Source organism: Nomascus leucogenys, chromosome 9 (assembly GCF_006542625.1).
Source record: "Nomascus leucogenys isolate Asia chromosome 9, Asia_NLE_v1, whole genome shotgun sequence".
Taxonomy (NCBI): domain Eukaryota; kingdom Metazoa; phylum Chordata; class Mammalia; order Primates; family Hylobatidae; genus Nomascus; species Nomascus leucogenys.
Window position 1 is genome coordinate 15,896,959 of NC_044389.1, and position 25,021 is coordinate 15,921,979.

The 25,021-nt window shown below is 42.4% G+C and overlaps 1 protein-coding gene across 3 annotated transcripts in view; it reads right to left on the minus strand.

Moving 5' to 3' along the window:
* Nucleotides 1-25,021, minus strand: part of NR5A2 (nuclear receptor subfamily 5 group A member 2) — a 157,382-nt gene that overhangs the window by 73,712 nt on the left and 58,649 nt on the right. The gene's annotated exons all lie outside the window — the stretch shown is intronic.

Consider the following 25,021-nt stretch of genomic DNA (forward strand, 5'->3'; position numbering starts at 1 on the left):
GCCTATGCTTATGTATCTAAAAGTGAATACAGTACATTAAAGTGAAGCTGAAATAGTACATAGATATTAGCAAACTGCCAAGCCAAAAGAATTCATATAAAAGAAAATTAGCATTACAGCCCATATGACTTTTGAAGACAAAGACACACAGCCCGTTTTGTAACCAGTGTTAACTGAAAGTCCAATTGTGCTGGACTGAAGAGAACACTCACCAAGCACGATGTCGGTGCTAACTGGAATTTCTTTTATAATTTGGACAATTTTGCCACAAACTCTCTAAACTTCAGTTTTCTGATCTGAAAAACGGGCCCAAGAACAGTAAGCATCTTCCTGACAAGGTTGCTATGAGGATTACAATGAAAAGTGCTACATTATAACAGGGATCTTATGCACGTTCCACCTTCCCCTCCAGGGAACTGCATTCTTCCATGACAAATGCACATCTGTCTCATGTCCAGTCCTCATATTTAAATATGGACAGCATATTTATCCATTTCTATAGCTATTTGTATCAGTTTACTTTTTGTTTTGTGATGTTTACTGGACAAAAACCTTGGTATACCCAAATGCGATGGCCATGTTTAGACATACACTACACATTATTGAAAAAGCAACTGACATTTATATGTTGCGTAATATTTTTAAGAGTTTTTGTGTATTTTAGATTTGACAACCAAAACATGCCTTTGAAGTTAGCAGAACTGGTACCCATTTTTTCAGATGAGAAAACAGGGGTGTCAGAGAGGTTCGGGGGTACGTCTAAAGACTTATTGGCTAGGCACAATGGCTCATGCCTGTAATCCTAGCACTTTAGGAGGCTGAGGCGGGCAGATGCCTTGAGGTCAGGAGTTTGAGGTCAGCCTGGCCAACATGGTGAAACCCTGTCTCTACTAAAAATACAAAAATTAGCTGGGTGTCGTTGTGCACACCTGTAATCCCAGCTACTCGGGAGGCTGAGGCAGGAGAATCACTTGAATCCGGGAGGCAGAGATTGCAGTGAGCAGAGATCACGCCACTGCACTCCAGCCTGGGTGACAGAGAAAGATTCCATCTCAAAATAAGAATTCTCATTCTCCCTCTCACAATCTAGGCTGTCTCCAAATTATATCAAGAGGCTCTAGAATTTTATAAAACAAACACATTTACTTTATCAAATTCATTTTTATGTGGCCATTCCATAAGACTCTGAATAGCTGTCACTGATATATTAGTAGTGATAAGAGTTTCTGGCTAACTTTATTTCCACAAGTTCAGGAACACAGTGAGCTCAAGAAAGCACCAAACGTGGAGAAAAACAAGGATTTGAGGCACAGTTCCACACTTTCTAGCTATGAGAGCTTGGCCAAGCTGCTTAATTCTCCAGCCTTATATTTTCTCAGCTAAAAATATATGGGGCAAGTCTTGTGAAGATGCAATGAGATAATGGATGGGAAAGCCCTTTGTGAAGTGTAAAGCAACACACAAACGCAGAAATAACAACTAACAGAAGGCTCCCAACTGGAGGATCATGTAAGTGCTGTTTAGAAGAGAAAAAGAAATTACTTACAGAAATCGAAGCTATAATCAAGCTCTGTGATCAGGAAAAGGCATCCCTGAGCACATCTCCATCAGAAATGTTTCAAACCAGTAAGTATGTTCGACCAAAACAGTTACATTCATTAAGTAAATAGATATTGTTGAGAGCCAATTCTTTGGTGGTTATAAGTGCCAGGCCCTAGCATATAAGGGTGGACAAGATAAACGCAGTCACTGCCTTTTTGAAAATGATTCTGGTGCAGGAGAATGTTCACCCAAACAGTATTTAGTGGTTTAGTTGACAGTGAGAGTTCACATTTTTCTTTGAAGGAAAGCCTCCAGAATGGCATGTGGTTTTACAATCCAGGTGGTGGGCAGCAGCTTATGCAGATCTGCCCAAATGTTCCCTGCCAACAGCTGACCCAAGGAGCTGCGGCCTAACGTCCTAGCAATATGCATGTCATTGCACGCACAGCAGATTCCAGGAACTGATCCTCTCAGGTGCTAAGGAGTGATTTCAAAGCCAGGTGCACTTTGCTCTCTCTGGGTTTTATTATATTTTCATACACTATCAGCATCTTATTTCAGATTTATTAGTCTATGATGGTAATTTGGTTTTGTTGTTCTTCTGTGATGTGAAGTATTAGTTATTTATTTAGCACTTATTTCAGGGAAGCCCAAAATACGTTACTTTGAAATTGGCTCCCTAGAAACAATTACCATACAGGTTAATGTTGCATCAAATTTCCAAGTGGGTGGGGGACTACAGAATCCCCAAAGTCTATTTATGGACACCTAAAAAGGATTCCAGCTTAACCTATTTATACGACAAGAAAATTTATTATTCCCATTTTGCAGGCGGAAAAATGGAAGAACTGAGACTATCTGCTGGCCATGAACAAAAGGAGAAAAGGTGAGTGAAAATTAAGAGAATTATGTCAGCCAGGTGTGGTGGCTCACAGCCATAATCCCAACACTTTGGGAGGCCGAGGTGGGAGGATCACTTGAGTGCAGGAGTTCAAGACCAGACTGGGCAACTTAGGGAGATTACAAAAAAATGTAAAAATTAGCCAAGTGTGGTGGCACACACCTGCTACTCTGGAGGCTGAGGTGGGAGGACTGCTTGAGCCCAGGGGATTGAGGCTGAAGTAAGGCATGACTGTGCCACTGCATTCCAGGTTCGATGACAGAGCAAGACACACACACACACACACACACACACACACACACACACACACACACACAAGTATGTCTTCTAGAGCCATCTCATCAAGGGGTCTTCCTCTTCATTTGCATTTGATGGTTCCTGTCCTTCATATGTAACTTGACAGAAATAGTTATGGTAACAAGACCTTGCCACAATCAAGGCATACTAAAATTGTAAGACAACAATCTGAGGCCGGGTGCCATGTCTCATGCCTGTAATCCCAGCACTTTGGGAGGCCGAGGCAGGCAGATCCCTTGAGGCCAGGAGTTCGAGACCAGTCTGGCCAACATGGTGAAACCCCGTCTCTTAAAAAACTAGCCAGGTCTGGTGGCAGGCGCCTGTAATCCCAGTTACTCGGGAGGCTGAGACAGGAGAATTGCCTGAACCCAGAGGGCAGAGGTTGCAGTGAGCTGAGATCATGCCACTGCACTTCAGCCTGGGTGACAGAACAAGATTCTGTCTCAAAACAAACAAAAAACAGTCTGATTTTTCCTAGATTTCTTTTCTTTTAGGATGCTGAGGACACACTTAAAAATCTACATATCCTCTGTTCCTCTGCTTCTCTAAAAATTGCAGGAATAGGTGAAACTGAGCCTGTTTTCTGTAATTAGTACTTCATTTTTGTTTTATATTCTGTGCTGTTCACATTATTCTGTCTTCCTTTGTGTCTAACAGGGCATCTCCTATAATCTCTCTGCTTTTGCAAAGTATTATGATTGTTTGCTTATTTTTCTGCCTTCCCTGAGGGCAGGGACAGATTCTGAAGCTACAGTTCCCAAGTGTCTTCCCTGGTGCCTGGCACAAAAAAAAGCCACTTAATAAATGCTTGCTAAATGAAGGAACAAATGACTGAATTACTTTTACTTCTGCAGTTTTCTCTATATCTTGTGCACCTAGCCCACAACATAAGCAAACAACTTTTTCATTGTTTGTAGAATTAATGACAATCTGAGGGCAGTGACTACCTCAGCAACTTGCATCTGACCCCTCTCACACGTGCCCTGCAGGTCTGCACCCACAGCTAGCCCTTGGTAAAGATTTGACTGATGGTAATTTTAACACCCAACCCCCCAACTCGAGCAATTGATTCTTTGTTTTAATACTCTCCGAGGAGGTTTTCTGTGCCAACATTCCATTTCATTATTTTCCATAATTGATTATGTGATATTTTATATTATCTTGAAATTGGTGAGTGTGCAGCTTCACGGTGCTTTGGATAACATAGTTTTTACGCAGCTCTATGAATAAAAAAATAGGGTAAATGTGATGGCTGGCTTGTTTCCTTGTTCTCAACAATTGAGCAATGTTGACAATTTTGAAGATTTTTTATTTTTTAAGAAAAACAGAGTTCTGGGGGTGTGGGTAGAAGAAGGAAGGGGAGAAAAATAATCTACTTCTTTTAAGCAAATTCTCCAGGTATTAATGCTGTCAATAAACAATTTAGAGTGGCATCTAGGCAGTTCCAGGAAGAAGACCAAAGCAGTGTAAGTTCCACATTATATAGCAAAACCTCTCACTAGTGGTTAGCAATATCACCTCATATAATCTTGTGTTATCAGCTATAATAAAAGGAAGGGCTTATCTCAGAAACCTAGTTACTTATCAGAGAAACTATTTATATTGATATTATAGATGAGAGTGAAAAGGAATACAAGTCCCATATTGTTATGAAGCACAACTTCCCACAACCCAGAAAGTTAATTATTAGAAACTTGTACTTTTTCATAAAAAGAGTGAATCTAGGCCGGGCATGGTGGCTCACGCCTGTAATCCCAGCACTTTGGGAGGCCAAGGCGGGCGGATCACAAGGTCAGGAGTTCAAGACCAGCCTGGCTAACATAGTGAAACCTCATCTCTACTAAAAATACAAAAAAATTAGCTGGGCATGGTGGGGGGTGCCTGCAATTCCAACTATTTAGGAGGCTGAGGCAGGAGAATCTCTGGAACCCAGGAGGCAGAGGTTACAATGAGCCAAGATGGCACCACTGCACTCCAGCCTGGGCCACAGAGCAAGACTCTGTCTCAAAAAAAAAAAAAAAAAAAAAAAAAAAAGTGAATCTGGCCAACAATTAGAAGAAAAATGTGTAGCTCTTTGTCAAGCCCACATTTAGCCTATCAAAACCTTTTTGTGGCCCCCTCCCATTTGCCTTTTAATAGTCCAGCAAGTGAGCTGTTATTTTACTTTCCTTATTGCAGAGGCTTTTTAAAATTGACGTCATAGATCCTTGACCTCCTGGGCTCAAGCAATTCTCCCATCTCAGCCTCTTGAGTAGCTAGGACCACCAGAACTCAGCACCATGCCGGCTAATTTTTTTTCTTTTTTGTAGAGACAAGGTCTCACTATGTTGCCCAGCCTGGTTTCGAACTCCTGGACTCAAGGTATCCTCCTGCCTTGGTGTCCCAAAGTGCTGGGACTATGGGTATGAGCCCTGGAGCCTGGCCAGTGATTAAGAAAGAGATTTTTAAAGAAAACATTCTACAATATGGACTGGTAGTTTTAAGTAGACATGAACTAATTTCTTATTTCTGATGGTTAATTTTGGTGTGTCAGGTCTTGTGTTAGAAACTTGAGGGAAAACAGATTATTGAAATACAATCCCTGCCTTCATGAAACTCACACTCCAATGAGAGGAGACAGAAGTGTGAATCCATTATTATAATGCCATATGCACAAGGAAAACGGGAGTAGTTTATACCATTCCATTTCTTGGGGAGGCTTCCCAGGGGTCAGAGAAGGATGTGCTGAAGCAGGTTTTAACTTGTAGAATCACTTTTTTTTTTTCTCTCTTTCTCAGTGTTTCCTGTTAGAATGCTCTTGGAACAAAGTATAACGTAGGAAAAAAAAAAAAAAGTGAGGCTGGGCAAGGTGGCCCACATGCCTGTAATCCCAACAGTTTGGGAGGCTGAGGTAGGAGGATCACTGGCATCCAGGAATTCAAGACCAACCTGGGCAACATAGTAAGATCCTATCTCTACAAAAAAAATAAAATAAAAAGTTAGCCAGGCATGGTGGCACATGCATATGGTTCAAGCTACTCAGGAGGCTGAGGCTGGAGGATCACTTGAGCCCAGGAGGTAAAGATTGCAGTAAGCCATGACCATGCCACTGCACTCAGCCTGGGCAACAGAGCAAAATCCTATCTCAAAAAAGAAAAAAAAGGCCAGGCATGGTGGCTCACGCCTGTAATCCCAGCATTTTGGGAGGCCGAGGCGGGCAGACGACTTGAGGTCAGGAATTCGAGACCAGTCTGGCCAACATGGTGAAATTCCATCTCTACTAAAAATACAAAAATTAGCCGGACATAGTGGCACGTGCCTGTAATTCCAGCTACTCGGGAGGCTGAGACAGGAGAATCGCTTGAACCCGGAAGGCAGAGGTTGCAGTGAGCCGAGATCGCACCACTGCACTCCAGCCTGAGTGACAGAGTGAGACTCTGTCTCAAAAAAAATAGAAAAGGAAAGAAAATGATTTTTGAAGATGCTTCAGAATCATTACAAATTAAGTCTAGCTATTATTCCTTCTATTTTTCTTTCTGGCAAAAAGAAAAAAAAAATCCCTAAAGATGAATTTCCATCTCTTTTTTTAACAATGATGACATTTATAGAAGTTTGTTCTGAAGACGGGAGAGAAAAATTAAAACCCAAACAAATCAAAATCAACTTAACATATCTTAATGAGAACCTGCTCTGGGAAGGACAGACACACAATTGCATTAATCCTTTACTGTTTTCATAAAAAACACTGATGATTATCTGCAACCTCTATAATAAACTGCTACAAAGTCCAAAAAAAAGATTTCACATTAACAATGATTAAACAAGCACTAAAAACACTACTGTACAAGAGAACTAAGAGCCACTAAAACGCCCTAGTCGATTGTTGCAATACTCAATAGATTTATAACCATAAGTTCTTCCCTGCCCAGAGATAACTGGGGGTGATTCCAATGTGCTTTCTAATTGTGCTGCTGCTGTTCCATAATACAAAGTCCTATCTATCAACACTTCCTCGGATAACTGAGCTATGCTGGCCCCTTTCCATGTTTCTCCAATGGAGCAACAAAGGACCTCCCCCTAACCTCCTTTTGCCAGATCTGGACTCTCAGGAGGAAAGCAGGAGGCGGAGGGGTTTAACTTCCTATCTACTTCTTTTATATTTCCACCAAACCCCAGTTTTCATTCATTTCATCTCTCATCTACGTCACGCCCAATAGTTCCCCAGAATCTGGACCTACACCGTCTCCATACTTCTCCCTCTTGGTCTGTTTTATTATATACAGTTACTACAACTATCTCTTTTGGTCACACTGTTCCTTTGGACAATCACCTCTTCCAAATTCCCTAGACTTCTCTTCGAAAATCTTCACCAAACCAGATCTCCCTAATCAGCGTATGCTGGGAATAGATTATCCGTGTGTCTACTTCTCCTCCAGCCCAGGTTGGCCTGCGACAGCCAGAAACTGGGGGCAGTTGTCTCTGACTGCGAGCAACCCGCTTTGTTGATACTGGTGTGACATGTAAATGTTATTTTTTAAATATAAGCCATATAATGAAAAAGATGGAGAAGTTTTTCTTTAACTGTCCTTTCCCATGTCAACTTCGGCTCTTATTACATCCTAGTTCTTTGGTAAGCATTGCCTGTTTGCTGTAGGTATCTTGCTTATGACTTGTTACTTCTACTACCACTATTGGGAAACCCTCACATTGTACTCTCAGGCACTATCCTAAAAGCTTTACATGCAGGCTGGGCACGGTGGCTCACACCTTAATTCCAGCACTTTGGGAGGCCAAGGCGGGTGGATTACCTGAGGTCAGGAGTTTGAGACCAGCCTGGCCAACATGGTGAAATCCCCTCTCTACCAAAAATACAAAAAACTAGTTCGGCGTGGTGGCATTCGCTTGTAATCCCAGCTACTTGGGAGGCTGAGGCAGGAGAATTGCTTGAATCTGGGAAGCGGAGGTTGCAGTGAGCCAAGACCACTCCATTGCACTCCAGACTGGGTGACATGGTGAGACTCCAACTCAAAAAAAAAAAAAAAAAGAGTTTTACATGCATGAACTCATTTAATCTTCACAACAACTCGATGAAGCAGAACTTATTATAATCCTCATTTTACCAATGAGGAAACTGAGGTAGAAAAGTTAAGTAACTTTCCAAATGTCACACAGCAAATAAGCAGCAGAGCCAATATTTGAAGAGTTCATGGTCCTAGCAACAAGACATATAGCATTATACCTTACCTAAAATATCCATCAATGCATTGAGAAACCATTCTAAAAGGCGCCTCCTTCAGGAAGTCTTCCCTGATCAACTCCATCCCATACTATCATTCCTACATTCATGTAACCTTTTGTAATATGTTAACCTGCATTAATGGATTTGGGTTGTGCAAAATTCTTAGAGTAAGGGGTTCAAAACTTGAGTGCATATAGACTGAAAATTAAATTGTACAAAATAAGCTTTCATTGTCTTGGGGGCCAGATTTTTGGAACTTCATAAATTGGGAATGGGAGTAAAGGGAAGTAAAATTGGAAGTAAAGCAGAGGTGGGGTGGAGGTTAGTGGCTGTCATTCAGCTAACATCCTTAATCTCCAGGGAAGCAGGGCCTCCTCGGTCCTGCCCGACGTTCACATGTTTAGGTGTAAAGTGAACGAGTAGAGCAGCAGTTGGGAAATGAACACGATAGCTGTCAGCAGAAGAGGGAGACAGAAAACAAAACAGGCTGGTCCTCTGCTTCTTGAACAGCTCAATCCAGAGTCACTCAGTACAGGAAGTCAGAGGCCTAGACTTCAGGAACCGCTAAAGGAACCACTCTGTAACCCAGGGTCCAACAGTGAGCATCTGCAATCATGACAAGTCATTGGGAACAGGCTTATCAAATCCTCTGTTTAAAGTCATGGAATGGTGCGATTTGTATTAGAGAGTCTTTATCAAAAATTTTTAAAATTCTTTCAAAGAGCAATGTTTCCAAAGTTAAGTTTCATTTATCCAGAACATCCATCCGCATGGTATACATGGTATACCTAGTCCCTAGGGATGTTAAATGTAACACTACTTTATATAAAGATATGCTAGTGTCACTTATTAAATGTCAGTTTTTTCATTTATAGAACTGTGAGGTAATTACGTAAGTGAGAGACATCTTTGAGGTTTACAGTACTGTATGTAAATGTTAAACAGCACTGTGAAGAAACATAATCACCAGGATATATAATGTAATTTACTCTGCTGCTTTTGCATAGAATTATAGCTACATTCTCAGAATTTGTCAAACCAAAGGACAAAGTTTGGCCAGCTTTTATTCTTCCTCTTAACCATGTTTCAAAAAGCTTTTTGCTGAAATATCAATTAATTACGAACTAATGATAAGTTCATCATATCTGGGGACTCAGGAATTTTGTCACCGCAGTCCTGGTAGGCTTTTTTGTTTCTTAAGTTTCCATATATAGCCACATATAATTTATATGATCTGATTAAGGTGAGCACTAACAGGTAATGGGACTATTTTTGCAAGTGGCTTATGGAATCAATCACATTCCATTGCTTCAAAGCCAAATCATGTACACATGTTAAGATAGAGGAGGAAAAGGAGGTCTCTGCCTCTCCTGGGTTAGCTTTCTGATACTTCCCTTAAGAGTTGTGCTCAACATGGTGATCAGCTAGTGCGGTAGGGTGACTCTTTCATGAAGTTGCAAAGTAAAGAACATAGGAATTCGTGTATTGACAAACCTCATAGCCAACCTAGCCCCTGATTTTTTGACACTGGTATGAAAAAGGATGATTTGTACAAGGGCATGTTTAACCTAGGAATCATTTATCTCCTCACATTGTGGATATGCCCCAATCAACAAGAAAGCAAACAACATAGATTAGTGCTGGGGACTCTCAAGACTTGAATGAATATAACACCTAGTTGTTATCTTCAAGGAACTTATAAATGAATTGGACCAACAAGACAAAGTCCTGCAAAATACTTGGTGCGTCAGGAAGCATACTAACTATTACACTCTGTGGAACCAATAATTCAACAGTAAATATCTGTGTGTATACATATATAGATATGGATAACGTCACATCCTTAAGAAAAGATTTAGAAGCAGTTTATATGTGAGATGAATAAACTCACATGTAAGATGAATGGGATAAATGAAGACATGAGGATAAAGGGAAATAAAGGCAGGAAAATAAGTCAAAGCCAAGGATCAGGATCAGCCCCCAAATAGCTCCATAAGGGTTGTTTCAGTCGTTGGAAATGAGCCACAATTTGGTTCCTTGCAACCAGAGCACCATTACTGACATGATTTCTATTTGTACATGAGATAACAATCAAAGCAGTTATTTGCAAAACAGCTTCTCCTACTACTGGACTCCTGAGCAAAATTTGTGGGTTTTTCCAAGATGGAGAATTCCAGATTGTGTGAACAGGGCTCTAACAATATCCCCACAGTAGATACAATATTTAGCCTCACAGAGAGTGTTCCTTTGAATGCCCTCAGTGTACGCTGATGGCAATGTTAAGAAGAGCCAAGATGATTTGGTCCGAGAGCATAACTTTCTAATGGTCTGTTTTATTACAAAGATAAACCAAGACAATACAGAAATGGAAAGAAGGCATATATTTTAGGCTCCATTATAGTGGATGCCAGAGCTGTTAAACAGTATAAGGAAATGCATAGCTTTGGAGCTCAGAGACCTGGGCACCCATCTTGGTACTCTCACTAACCAGGTAACTTTGGGCAAAGAACTAAAACTTAACAGACACCCTATTAAAAACACCACATAGCAGATATCCTGTTAAAAATACTTAAACTGAAATCCAAATAAATAAAGGCAAAATATGAAAGGTACTAAATGAAGTACGAAGGAAAATATTTCAGGTGATGCAAAAGGTTCATGAACTAGAAAAGAAATATTTTAAAGTAGATTAATGAGAAATATTTTCCAGTGCCTTCTCTTTCTGGGTATTGTTTCATTTATGACCACTACCTGTTTCCTGTTCTCCAGTTTAGAAATCTCTTATGTATAATTAAAGCAATGTTCTCACATGTCTAACCTGGCAGATAATATTCAAGTAATGAAAACAGAATCCTTCTCAGCTTGATATATTTTCCTTTGGGTTGCTTGGAATGTCAAGAAGGCAGTTGTGAATATGATGGTCATTTTTCTAATAGCATAATGAGGTTATGTTTGTAATTCTCATTTTCCAGACACCACCTTAAAGGCAACAATGCCACCAGCCAGAAAAGAATTCCAGGTGTGGCCAGGGGTGTAATCTCAGCACTTTGGGAGGCCGAGGTGGGTGCATCACGAGGTCAGCAGATCAAGATCATCCTGGCTAACACGGTGAAACTCCATCTCTGCTAAAAATACAAAAACTAGCCAGGCGTGGTGGCACGCGCCTGTAGTCCCAGCTATTCGGGAGGCTGAGGCAGGAGAATCGCTTGAACCTGGGAGGCGGAGGTTGCAGTGAGCCGAGATAGCACCACTGCACTCCAGCCTGGGCGACAGAGCAAGATTCCATCTCAAAAAATAAAATAAAAGAATTCCAGGTGTGCAGCAGACCCATCATCTGGATATCAGTGACTATGACATAAATTAAGGAAGATTTTGGTTGCCCTCCAGCTTGTAAAATAGATGCACAATGAAGGTCCTTGGCATAGTAGGGTTAAGAAGAAAGGGAGAAGGTGAGGGATAGTCCAGAGGGCATGCTCTGTGGCTCCCTTGAGGTCATTTAATGCAACTTCTTCCTTTATAGATTGCTTTACAAAGCCAGGAAAAAAAAAAAAGCTTATAGAGGCTAAAATGTCCTTGGGTCCTTTTTGGCTGGCTGCTTCCATCAGGCAGTTGGCCAAAGAAAGGAGAAAAGAATTCGAGTGGCCTAAATATTACTCACCAAAAGTACAACCGAAATTAGGGCAGAGGTAAAGGAGAGGTCCTTAAGGACCGTTCAGTGATGGGAATTCTCTGGGTACAAAGGCTCCTGGGAGAATTCCTCTGCTCAGTTCCCCAGGGACAAGTAGAGGACTTGTCCCTTCACACAATTTAAATTTCCCCTTAATGTCACAGTGCTAAGTGTACAGTCAGTCTGTGCCTTCAGAGATTCCCAGAAATGGATTCATAGAAAGTAGTAGCAATTGAAGATGGAGCTCCAACAGTTGAAGTTTGGCCCTAAACCACAGAAAGGTTAAGTCTAGGTAAACAAAACAATTTTTGCTTTGTTAAAAATTTCTTAATAGTGTAGACTATTTAGTGGGAAATATTTATGCCAGTGCCGTAAATATAGCATGCTAACATTAATAGGTCCTATCTAATTTTCTGACTTTGACACTGTATGGTCTCCCCTTTCATTACCTGGACTGGGGACACCCCCATCCTGTTACAGGCTGAGTCACACCCTGGTACTAGGCTCACAGCAGGTGCTTAATTAATATTTGCTGAATCAATGCTGAAAGTATCTGATAGCTACATTTCGTTCAACTACATCATTTTATAGAAGAGGAAACTCAGGCTAGGTGGGCTGTGGTTTATATAAGGCTACTCAGGTGCCAGAAACAGGATGGGAATCCAGGTGTTCTGAATCCAAGCCCAGCGCTCTTTCACTATGCCTCTTTCATATAAGAATAAAGTACAATCTTCCTATATTTTTTCTGTAAGTTATTTGTTTTTAAATATAATATTGCCCAGTTTCTTTCCTGCAAGGGAATACATTAATGGTAATTTCATTTCTCTATTTCAAATGTAAAGAAATTTGTGATTTGGGAAATGAAGTCCTTTGGAAGTTTACAAAATACAAAACCATAGATACCAAATGACAGAACCTTGGAATTATCTGGACATAAAATCTAGATAGACGCTCCTTCCGATTTGGGGGAAAGACAGAGAAAGTGATTCTGGATGGGAGATGAACTGAGGCCTAGCATTTATTCTGGGTCTCAGTCCCAGAAGACTCAGAGGTGAAGTTGTCAGCGGCCCCTCTTACAATGGCTTACAGCTCGGCAGGGTGGAGTATAGGCACCACTCCCACTAGATAGCTTGAATCTCAAAAGGAGGGACATGCAAACATCATTCACAATATTGTAAGGCACAAGTTTTGACCAATATTTTAGTCTCCTTGTCCTGGCCGGTTAAACAGGGGAAACCATTCTACACAAGCTACAACGTAATGATTTTGAAATCAGAATCACCTTAGCTAGATTTTTAGAAAAACCACACCTAGCTCTTTTGCACTGTCTGAAGAGGGTGTGTCTTATGGCATATTTCCTATTACCTCTACTTTCATATTCTTCCTATTCTAGATTAAAGGAGAAGAATGTGCAGGCTGTGATACTATACTGCCTCTCCCATTCCCGCCCAACATACACACCGCCTACACACTCCCTTCCTAAGACATCAGCATTGCCCTATAGAATCTGTCCCCATGAGGCAAGGACTCTGTAGGTGAGTCCCAAGACAATCCCTTTATGTCTTCCATATTTCTAGATAGTCTTTCCTTTACTCACTGTTAGTAATCTCCACAACTATTGGGTTTATATCTGAATGTAATGATGAAAGATAGCACATCAAGATCTGTAAGAAGTTATGCATAGCACAGCCATCCTGATATACCAAATATAAGTTCCCCAAAGGTGGCTGAGAAGTGAAACATAAAGTAATGAATTTCTTTTTCCCAATTATTCTCATCATAAAATGGGAGAAATACTCTTTGTATTAAACGAATGCATTTCTAACAGAGGTGAGTGACGAAGGGAGTTCTTTTTTCTCCCTTGTAAGAAGGGAGAAAGAGAAAACTGTATCCCTTCCCATTGCCTTTGGATTTCACACAATAGGAATAATATTCTGGAGAGGAGGAGTGGCAATAAAAAGAAAAAAAGAAGAAATAATATTCTGACAAAGGTTTATTTTAAAAAAAGAAATAATACCCAATTTAAGTGTTGATCTTGTGTGTGTTTTATTTGAAATATGAATCACACAGAAAATGGGTTTGATATTTATAGAAAGAAATTGTTTACATTTTCCATGAGCATGCACTGTTCTTTGAGGGAAAGCATTTTTCAGAGAAAGAAGAACTGTGTTTCTAGAGGTATTCTCATGGCTTCTCACACACATGCTTACTCAAGCATGCAGGTCATGCTTTGCTTAATGATGGGGACATGTTCTAAGAAATGCATCATTAGGTGATTTCATCCTTGTGTGAACAGCAGAGAGTGAACCTACACAAACCTAGATGGTAGCACCTACCATGAACCTAGGCTATATGGAATAGTCTATTGCTCCTGGGCTACAAACCTGTACAGCATGTTACTATTCTACACTACAATACTGATAATGGTAAGTATTTGTGTAACTAGAAAATGGGCAGTAAAAATGCATTATTATAATATGTTGGGACCACCATCATATATGCAGTCCATCATTTATGAAGCATTGTTATGCTGTGCACGATGTACTGTATGTTTGGTTGTTCAATGACACGCTGCTTCTACAGAGTGAGTGAGCTGGTTGGCTGTTTTGCTGGAGTGGGCTGGTTGACTCATGTCAAACAAGAAGGTAATTCAGCCAACTCATTAAATCAGTTAATTTTTTAATTGAATTGACCAACAGTTCTGCTTGTGTAGATAGATACAGGCCTAGAGAAGGGTTGTTACCACGTATCAGTCATACATACATACCACAGTCTGTTTTCCATAGCTGATCATACAACTCATACTCTGTTGTGTTTGAGTGTCAGGAAGGCAGCACAGGCCGGGAACGGTGGCTCATGCCTGTAATCTCAGCACTTTGGGCGGCTGACATAGGTAGAGTACCTGAGGTCAGGAGTTCAAGACCAGCCTGGCCGACATGGTGAAACCCCATTTCTATTACAAATACAAAAATTAGTCAGGCATGGTGGTGCACACCTGTAGTCCTAGCTACTCAGGAGGCTGAGGCAGGAGAATCACTTGAACCCCAGAGGCAGAGGTTGCCATGAGCTGAGATCGTGCACTCCAGCCTGGGCGACAGAGTGAGACTCCACCTCAAAAACAAACAAACAAAATAAAGCAGCATTGTGGTATGGGTGCAGATTAATAACTAGAATAACAAAAATGCAGCAACATGAGAATAAATTTTCAAAATTAGTCTGTCACATGTCCTTGTCTTAATGATGTTGGCCATTACACACAAGTTAGAGAACCAAAGCATTTCCAGGCCCATCTAGTAGTACTTTTCCTATTATTTCTTTATGTCCCATTAGTACTTTTCACTGCCAAAAAATTTTAAAAAAAATATTACTTGCTGGCTGGGCACGGTGGCTCCCAGCACTTTGGGAGGCCGAGGCGGGCAGATCACAAGGTCAGGAGATCGACACCATCCTGGCTAACATGGTGAAACACTGTCTCTACTAAAAATACAAAAAATTAGCTGGGCGTGGTGGCGGGTGCCTGTAGTCCCAGCTATTCGGGAGGCTGAGGCAGGAGAAAGACGTGAACCCAGGAGGTGGAGCTTGCAGTGAGCCAAGATGGAGCCATTGCACTCCAGCCTGGGCGACAGTGCGAGACTCCATCTCAAAAAAAAAAAAAAGATATATATATATTACTTGGTGATGGTTAAGGACCTTTACTTAGAAGATACCGAGTAGTAATCATAACTCACTCGTAGGAGAAAATATCTAACAACATTTACCAACGGACATCCGGCCAGGTGCTCAAGGTCAGGTGAATTTGTGTAGCATTGTTCTGTATGTGTTCCCTGAAGTCTCATGCCACTTTATCTGAAGTGCCTATGCATTTCTCTCTAGGCCTGAACACAACAGTTTGAATTGAGGACTCTGGGCATCTCATTGCTATTTCAATTACTCAAAAAGAGCTCAGCCAGGCATGATGCCTATAGTCCCAGCTACTCAGGAGGCTGATGTGGGAGGGTTGCTTGAGGATAGGAGTTTGAGGATGTAGTGAGCTATGAGTGTACCGCTGCACTCCAGCCCGGGCAACATAGTGATATCCTTTCTTTTATTCTTTTTCTTTTTATTAAAAAGGAGGTCAGATGGAGCCTGATTGAAGGGTAAACTACACCCTCTTCCTCATTGTGACCATCTGCCTTCACAAAGGCTGGGGACAGAATTATATCCTAAGATTTGGAATCTTACAAATATGTCCAGTCTTCTTGTTATGTTTAATGTATTCCTTTATGTTCTTTTCTATCTATGAGAACTCTAGAAGAACACTACTTTTTCTGTAAGTTATTTTGGTGCCTGGTGTCTAAAAAGGCTATTTTTTCATCTGAAGAACAGCCATATTTTGACATTCAAAGTGGCATTTGGCCAGGCGCGGTGGCTTATGCCTGTAATCCCAGCACTTTGGGAGGCCGAGGCGGGCAGATCACAAGGTCAGGAGATCGACACCATCCTGGCTAACACAGTGAAAGCCTGTCTCTACTAAAAATACAAAAAATTAGCCGGGTGTGGTGGCAGGCGCCTGTAGTCCCAGCTACTCGGGAGGCTGAGGCAGGAGAATGGCATGAACCCGGGAGACAGAGCTTGCAGTGAGCCAAGATTGCGCCACTGCACTCCAGCCTGGGTGACAGAGCGAGACTCCGTCTCAAAAAAAAAAAAAAAAAAAAAGTGGCATTCATTTAATAGATGTATATTTTAGAAATACCCACCCAGGCTGGGCATGGTGGCTCACACCTATAATCCCAGTACTTTTGGAGGCTGAAAAAAATGGATTGCTTGAGTCCAGGAGTTCAAGACCAGCCTGGGCAACATGGCAAAACTCCATCTCTACTAAAAACACAAAAATTAGGCAGGTGTGGTGGCCCGCACCTGTAACCCCAGCTACTCTGGAGGCTGAGGCACGAGACTCACTTAAACCCCTTGCTTAAAGGTTGCAGTGAACACAGATCACGTCACTGCACTCCAGCCTGGGCAAAAGATCAACTCTCCGTCTCCAAAAAAAAAAAAAAAAAAAAAAAAAAAATTGTTTTTTTTTTTTGAGACAGCATCTCACTCTGTTGCCCAGGCTGGAGTGCAGTGGCACAATCTCTGCTCACTGCAACCTCCGCCTCCCGGGTTCAAGTGATTCTCCTGCCTCAGCCTTCTGAGTAGCTGGGACTACAGGCGTGTGCCACCACCCCTGGCTAATTTTTGTATTTTTATTTTTATATTTTTAGTAGAGATGGAGTTTCACCATATTGGCCAGGCTGGTCTTGAACTCCTAACCTCGTGATCCGCCCGCCTCGGCTTCCCAAAGTGCTAGGATTACAGGCATGAGCCACTGCGCCCGGCCAAGAAATTTTTAAAAATTTAGAAATACCCATCCAAAGAATGAGGTTAATTCAATTTTGTGCAAGTTTGGGCTAGGTGCTTGCCTCAGACTCAAGCTTCAAACTCTTCCTCGAGGCAAAATTTGACTTAAAATCTAGGAAAAGGAAGTCTAGGAGACGTCTATAGACTACAAAGCCACCTGGTCATGTGCACAGCATTGTGCTTAGATTGGAAGAGATTCAAGGATGAACAGGAAACACTTTTCAACGAGCTTGTAACCAAGCGTAATGAAAATATCGAGTCTTGGGGGCTTTGGAGGCTGCTGTTTTCTCAATATTCATAGTTTCTCTGGAAAACCGTGTCTGAAAGTTAGAAGGGATCTGAGTCTGCTTTTATCCAGTTTGCATCTGGAATCTATACATCTTTTAAAAATTGGAAATATTTGGCTTGTTGGCTTGTTTCCGCCTCATTTCTAGAATTATTTTGGCCCATTTCTTCAAGGAATTAGTACCCACGTATGTGTTTTATGAGCTGGATTCACCAAGCCCTACTTCCTCGGTGTTTCTGCAATTAAATGACCACATATATACATCAATAGCACCAAGTTTTGACAAAAAGGAACATAGGAGAGACTCTTGAGTCCTGAAGATCGCACGGAGCAGGTATCTTTTCATTAAGAAATGACCTATGTTGGCTGAGTACGGTGGCTCACGCCTGTAATCCGCACTTTGGGAGGCCTAGGTGGGTGGGTCACAAGGTCAGGTGTTCAAGACCAGCCTGACCAACATGGTGAAATCCCTAAAACTACAAGGGAGTCTAATTGTACTAAAAATACAAAATACAAAAATTAGCTGGGTGTGGTGGCATGTGCCTGTAATCCCAGCTACTCAGGAGACTGAGGCAGGAGAATCACTTGAACCTGGGAGGCGGAGGTCACAGTGAGCCAAGATTGTGCCACTGCACTCCAGCCTGGGCGACAGAGTGAGACTCTGTCTCAAAAAAAAAAAAAAAAAAAAAAAAAGACCTGTCTTTTAGTAACATCAATGTTACACTTTAAAGCGAGTCATCTGCCTGTATTCAGATAAATGTAATCCATACTTTTGAGCACACATGATTCATAAAAACTACAGAAGAAAAAGAATAAGCCCATGGTAGAAAAGCAACTTATTTATTTTAAAACCTTTTTTTTCTGACTGATACACCAGCATGAGAGCCTAACACCAGAAACCAAAAGGGCCACCCAAATGAGGATGTAAAAATATCCACCTTTTGCCCTGGATGGCACCCCAGCTAGAATTCTCAGGCCCAGAAAGCTATCTGTCTATCTCCATTCATATGTGAGCTAACCAGTTCATGGAGGGAAGTGCCAATGAGCTATCAGATCAATATGGTGAAGTATGGAGATTGATTTCATTCCAGAGTAAGTGCATTAACGAGCTCCTCTGTGTGACCTTTGCCTAGTGGTACAAATAAGACTCCACCGCAGACCACATACTTAAATGGGATCCTTCAGTATTTGCTCGCTTTTAATAAAGCACACTGCAGACAGACCTCAAAGGTGACTACAAAAACTTATAGTGCATCTTTTTATACAGGGGAGGAGGTCTTGCAGAGTTACTATGTCTGAAATTATGGACAAGATAGCATAAATGCAAACTTTCAAAGTAAAGCATATTCTTTTAAGAAGCAGGTTTTTGTTTGTTTTTTACTAAAGGTGTTGAATATGTGTCTATGCAGGAAACCCTATTAATGGCTTCACTTAATTATCTCAAAAAAGTTCAGGGAGATACAACTGTGCTCAAGATCCATGTTTCTCAAACTTGAACACACTTAGAGTTCACCTGGGGGTCCTGTTAAAATACACAGTGATCCAGCAGGTCTGGGGACTGTGATTCTACATGTCTAACAAGCTGACTAATGAAACCAATGCTGGTGGTTCATGTACCACACTTTGAATAAAAAGCTCTAGAAAATTCTAGCAAACCAACGCTCCCCACTCCACATGTGCACATCAGTCCCCCCCACACACTCCCACACCAAAATGTTAGACACAGGAATATGGGATGAGAACAATAACTAAGATGGCAAAGGGGGCCAGGAGCAGTGGCTCATGCCTGTAATCCCAGCACTTCGGGAGGCTGAGGCAAGTAGATCACGAGGTCAGGAGATCGAGACCATCCTCACCAACATGGTGAAACCTCTATTAAAAACACAAAAATTAGCTGGGCATGGTGGTGTGCACCTGTAGTCCCAGCTACTCAGGAGGCTGAGGCAGGAGAATCGCTTGAACCCGGGAGGTTGAGGTTGCAGTGAGCCGAGATTGCGCCACTGCACTCCCAGCTGGGTGACAGAGCAAGACTCCATCTCAAAAAAAAAAAAAAAAAAAAAAAAAAAATGGCAAAGGGTAAGGAGGTGCAAAATCACACAGGTCTGGTACAGAAACAGGCTCCACCAGTGGCCAGCAGATCCGTGTGAACTCGGGCAAATAACTAAACCCCCTGAGCTTTAGTTTATTCTGGCTGCAGTCAAATTCTAATTAATATTGACCCTCCCCACTCCCCTGGTTGTAAGGGTTAATTGAGCTAATACATGAATAGAACTTAAGGCTTGAGCTCAATAAATAGTAGTCACTGTTAGAGTGCATCACTTTTCTGTAAAAGTCAGATCTAGTCCCTAACCCTAGCTTGATCAAATATTACAAAGCAAATAATAATTTAATGCAAATACTGGAGTTGCTGCAAGTTAAAGCAACAACTCCAGTCTTTTATTTGGACATGGTCTCCCTGTTAATTCTCTTAATCGTCTTGGGGCCAAGCAGAAAGAGACCATAGCTGCTGGGGAGACCCAGAGGGATATTGATCTCAGAAGAATGAATGCAATGGCACCTATTTTAAAAGCAAGTCAACGTGGTCAAGGCTCAGGATGGCACCAGAACACAGGTTAAGACAATGCTGAAGTTCTTGGAATTTCCATCGCACTCCAGGGTGATTTATTGTGTATGTGAGTGTGAGTGTGTGTTAGGGAGGGGGCAGAGGCTGACACTCAGGGAAACCTGTGTCTGTTTCTTAGTTACCTAGAGACATCTGTGCTGCCCTCAAGCTGGCCCTGGTCTCGCTGATGCCCTACCTCCAGGAGTACAGCCTCACAGCCACTGGGAGAGAAATCCCAGGACAGTGAGAAGGGTTTTTGTTCCCCTGGATGCCTCTGACCTTACTTACCGATTTGAAAATTCAAGGTTGGGAAATATATTCATTTGGCATCAATCTTTAATCCCAATGAAAGAGTAGACACCCATAGGAGTGATAGTATTTAAATCAGTGGCTTTACAAGTATGGTCCAGGGAGTCGAGAGGTTACAACTATTTTTCCAATTACACCGAGATGTCATTTGCCCTTTTCACCCTCCACTTCTCAGGAGTATGCAGAGGCTACAGCATATAATGACATCATCACTCTGGTGACAAATGGAATGTGTACTTGTGGATGCTTGATTTGTAACTATTTCTCTGTTTTTAACTCCCAATACATTAACATTAATAGTTAAAACTCATATAAACTAAAGGTCTCCATAGTCCTCATTTTCAGAAGTGCAAAGGGTCCTGAGATCAAAAGGTGTGGGAACCACTGCTTTGAATCAACACAAGTCATTTGCATATAATCATAAATGAATTTCTGACAAGTTAAAAATTTTGTGGTGTAACTACCAAATTCAAAACTCTGTGCTAGAGTTTGTGAGAGGAAACAGTGACAAGAAAGAGGCTGGAAAGAGTTGAGGGGGTAGACATATAACTAACACAAACCAGGCTAGGAGAAAGTGTGCAATTGCGATCATCATACATCCCATCCCAGATTTTGCCAGATAGTCCCCATTTCAAATAGTCCCCATTTCAAATACGTCCAGGCCTACATTTAGACTAGTCAAATCAATGACTTTGAGTTTGGCAGGTGGGATGAGATGGGAGAGGAAGACAGTGATGATGAGATACCTGGTTGAGGAATTCTAACTTTTTCTGCATACGCAATAGAAAGTTGTGAGTGATATGATCAAACCAGACAACCCAGGATAATAACTGCAGAGAATGTGTTACTTGAGAGTGCAAGAAAGAAACAGGGCTGGGTGCAGTGGCACACCCTGTAATCCCAGCACTTTGGGAGACTGAGGAGGATGGATCCCTTGAGCCCAGGAGTTCAAGACCAGCCTGGGCAACATGGCAAAACCCCATCTCTACTAAAAAATACAAGAAGTAGCTGGTCATGGTGGCACATGCCTATAGTCCCAGCTACTCAGGGGGCTGAGGCACAAGAGTAGCTTGAACCTGGGGGTGGAGGCTGCAGTGAGCCAAGATGGTGCCACTGCACTCCATCCTGGGCGACAGAGTGCGATTCCTTCTCAAAAGAAAGAAAGAAAGTTGTACAAATTTGCAGGCCATGTGTGGTGGCTCATTCTTGTAATCCCAGCATTTTGGGAGGCTGAGGCGGATCACTTGAGGCCAGGAGTTCAAGATCAGTCTGCCCAACGTGGCGAAACCCAGTCTCTACTCGGGAGGCTGTAGCATGAGAATCTCTTGAACCCAGGAGGTGGAGGTTGCAGTGAGCCGAGATGGTGCCACTGCACTCCAGCCTGGGTGACAGTGCAAGACTCTGTCTCAAAAAACAAAAAAAACAAAACAAAACCAAACCAAACCCAAAGTTGCAGAACTAAATGAGGCTTCTTGGAGGTGATGATCATTTGTTTCAGCAAGCAATTCACGATGCTGCTGTGGAGTTTGTGAGAGAAAGTATGGCATAATTGTGTTTGTGGGAGAAATCACTAAGAATGTGTGGATGAGAAGGTAAGGAAACCAACAACAGAAAACTAGAAAAAAATATTGTTTAAGGTTGGGTAGAGGGAGAGGAGCTAGTGAAGAAACCTAGCAAGGTGCACTCAGAGAGGAGTACTGAGTAGTGACCAAGAAGTCTGGGCCAGAAGTAATTTCAAGGATGGCCAAGGATTAAAATGGGGAGAGAGGATGAGGGCCGAGGAGATGTGGCTAAAGTCCTTGATGATGTTTAAGATTCACAAGAAGCATTTCCCTTGGAGAAGTGCAAGTGCAGGGAGCCTGCTGCCTGGCTTTAGCACTGCAGTCCTACAGTGTTGGCTGTGTTAACACCAAAAAGAGGAGTTGGAGAAAAGGGCAAAGACGTCATGATGAGAAAAGGCAGGACGGTGACAGACAGGGAGACCCATGTAATGTGGTGTTCTGTGTTATTTTCAGGAGGGGAGCTTTGCACATACATGTGGACTGATGAGAGCCAGTGGAAGAGGAAAGATTTAAATAACAAGGGGCTGGGTGGTTGGGCGTGGTGGCTCACGCCTGTAATCCCAGCACTTTGGGAGGCCGAGGTGGGCAGATCACCTGAGGTGGGGAGTTCAAGACCAGCCTGACCAACATGGAGAAACCCCATCTCTACTAAAAATACAAAATTAACTGGGCATGGTGGAGCATGCCTGTAATCCCAGCTACTCAGGAGACGGAGGCAGGAGAATCACTTGAACCCGGGAGGTGGAGGTTGCGGTGAGCCAAGATCGCGCCACTGCACTCCAGCCTGGGCAATAAGAGCGAAACTCTGTTTCAATAAAAAAAACAAAAACAAAACAAGGGGCTGGGCACCATGGCTTACGCCTCTAATGCCAACACTTTGGGAGGCCAAGGCGGGAGGACTGCTTGAGGCTAGGAGTTCAAGACCAGCCTGGGCCACACATGAGACTCCATCTCTAATTACAATAAATAAACAAAATTAAAATGTTAGGAAGGGGCCGGGCGTGGTGGCTCATACGTGTAATCCCAGCACTTTGGGAGGCCCAGGTGGATGGATCACCTTAGATCAGGAGTTCAAGACTGGCCTGGCCAACATGGTGAAACTCCGTCTCTATAAAAATACAAAAATTAGCTGAGCATGATGGTGGGTGCCTGTAGTCCCAGCTACTCAGGAGGCTGAGGTGGGAGAATCGCTTGAACCCAGGAGGCGGAGGTTGCAGTGATCCGAGATCACACCATTGCACTCTAGCCTGGGAGACAGAGCGAGACTCCGTCTCAAAAATATATAAAAATAAAAATAAAAAAATAAAATGTTAGCAAGGGATGAAACAACAGATAAAAGGGAAATAAAGCCGGGCGCGGTGGCTCACGCCTGTAATCCCAGCACTTTGAGAGGCTGAGGCAGGCAGATCATGAGGTCAAGAGATCGAGACCATCCTGGCTAACACGGTGAAACCCCATCTCTACTGAAAATACAAAAAAATTAGCCGGGCATGGTGGTGCATGCCTGTAGTCCCAGCTACTTGGGAGGCTGAGGCAGGAGAATGGCCTGAACCCAGGAGGCTGAGGTTGCAGTGAGCCGAGATCGCGCCACTACACTCCAGCCTGGGAGACAGAGCGAGACTCCATCTCAAAAAAAAAAAAAAAAAGGGAAAGTGGATGGAGAGTACAAGTAGGAGAATTACAAAAGAAGGGACCTGACAAACTCTATGAGGAAAGATTGCTATTGAACTGAAAGGACAAACTTAAACCTTTCTTGAGAATAAGCTTTAAGAGGAAGGGTGTGTGTGTGTGTGTGTGTGTGTGTGTGTTGGTGAAGAAGGGTGTATGTGTTGAAGGGAGATGGACATTTGTGGGTGTATGAATATTGGAAAAGGAAGAGTATGCATGGGCTGCAACAAGGCAGATAAAGGTCAAAGCTGAAAGGCAGAAACCACCTGAATAAAGCCCCTTCAGCTACTTTAGAAACTAAAATTTGTCTACCTGATATTGTCCCCAGTTTTTTATTTTTATTTTTGAGGAGTCTCACTCTGTATCCCAGGCTGGAGTGCAGTGGCACAATCTCAGCTCATGGCAACCTCCAACTCCCAGGTTCAAGTGATTTTCCTGCCTCAGCCTACTGACTCGCTGGGATTACAGGCATGCACCACAATGCCCAGCTAATTTTTGTATTTTTAGTAGAGAAGGGGTTTCACCATGTAGGTCAGGCTGGTCTCGAACTCCCTACTCAGTTAATCCACCCACCTTGGCCTCCCAAAATGCTGGAATTAGAGGCGTGAGCCACCTTGCCCAGCCTTGTCCCCAATTTTAGCCCAGGTCAGGATTGCAGAGAAAAAGAGGACTCACATTTGTTGAGATTTTACTCTCCTTAGGGAATTTCTATCACTGCACTCAACATAGCATAGTCTAATTAGCTGAGCCTTTTATTTCTAAAAAAGTTTCCAGAAGTCAGGCCGGTGTGGTGGCTCACACCTGTAATCCCAGCACTTTGGAGTGCTGAGGTGGGAGGATCACCTGAGATTGGGAGTTCGAGACCAGCCTGACCAACATGGAGAAACCCCGTCTCTACTAAAAATACAAAATTAGCTGGGTGTGGTGGCGCATGCCTGTAATCCCAGCTACTTGGGAAGCTGAGACAGGAGAATCGTTTGAACCCAGGAGGTGGAGGTTGTGGTGAGCCGAGATCGTGCCATTGCACTCCAGCCTGGGCGACAAGAGCAAAACTCCGTCTCAAAATAAAAAAAAAAGAGTTTCCAGAACTCATTCTCTCCCCACCCTCTTACCTCTCCATTAATAATAGACTTAATTGTTTGGCATGCTTGTTTGACATAGTAATGAAAGGAAGGCAGAAAGTCTGAACAACAGTAAGTAAATCATACTGGACTCTTGGAGTTCGTCACATTTTCTCCACCCTAACTTGAACCAGTGTTTCAGCATCTTTTATCATGTAGTTAGCCTGATAATCTCCAAAGGACTCACGAGTGAAAACACCACCCCCTTCTCACCACCCTCTATTCTAGGATGGACAGAGGTGACTATGGACCAAGCAGCTCTTACATTAGGCCTAAAGGAAATGAATGCCACACAGACTTAAAAAAATTGTCTCCTAGCATCCTGTGTAAGTATCGAGATATCAAATGCACATAGATCAACACATTTGTTAGTTTGAACAATAAATTGTGTTGGTCTTTTGCAGATGTTTCTTTCTATTGAGTTTCTGAAATGTAATTCTCGCTTTGGAAATGCTGAGATACATGTTCA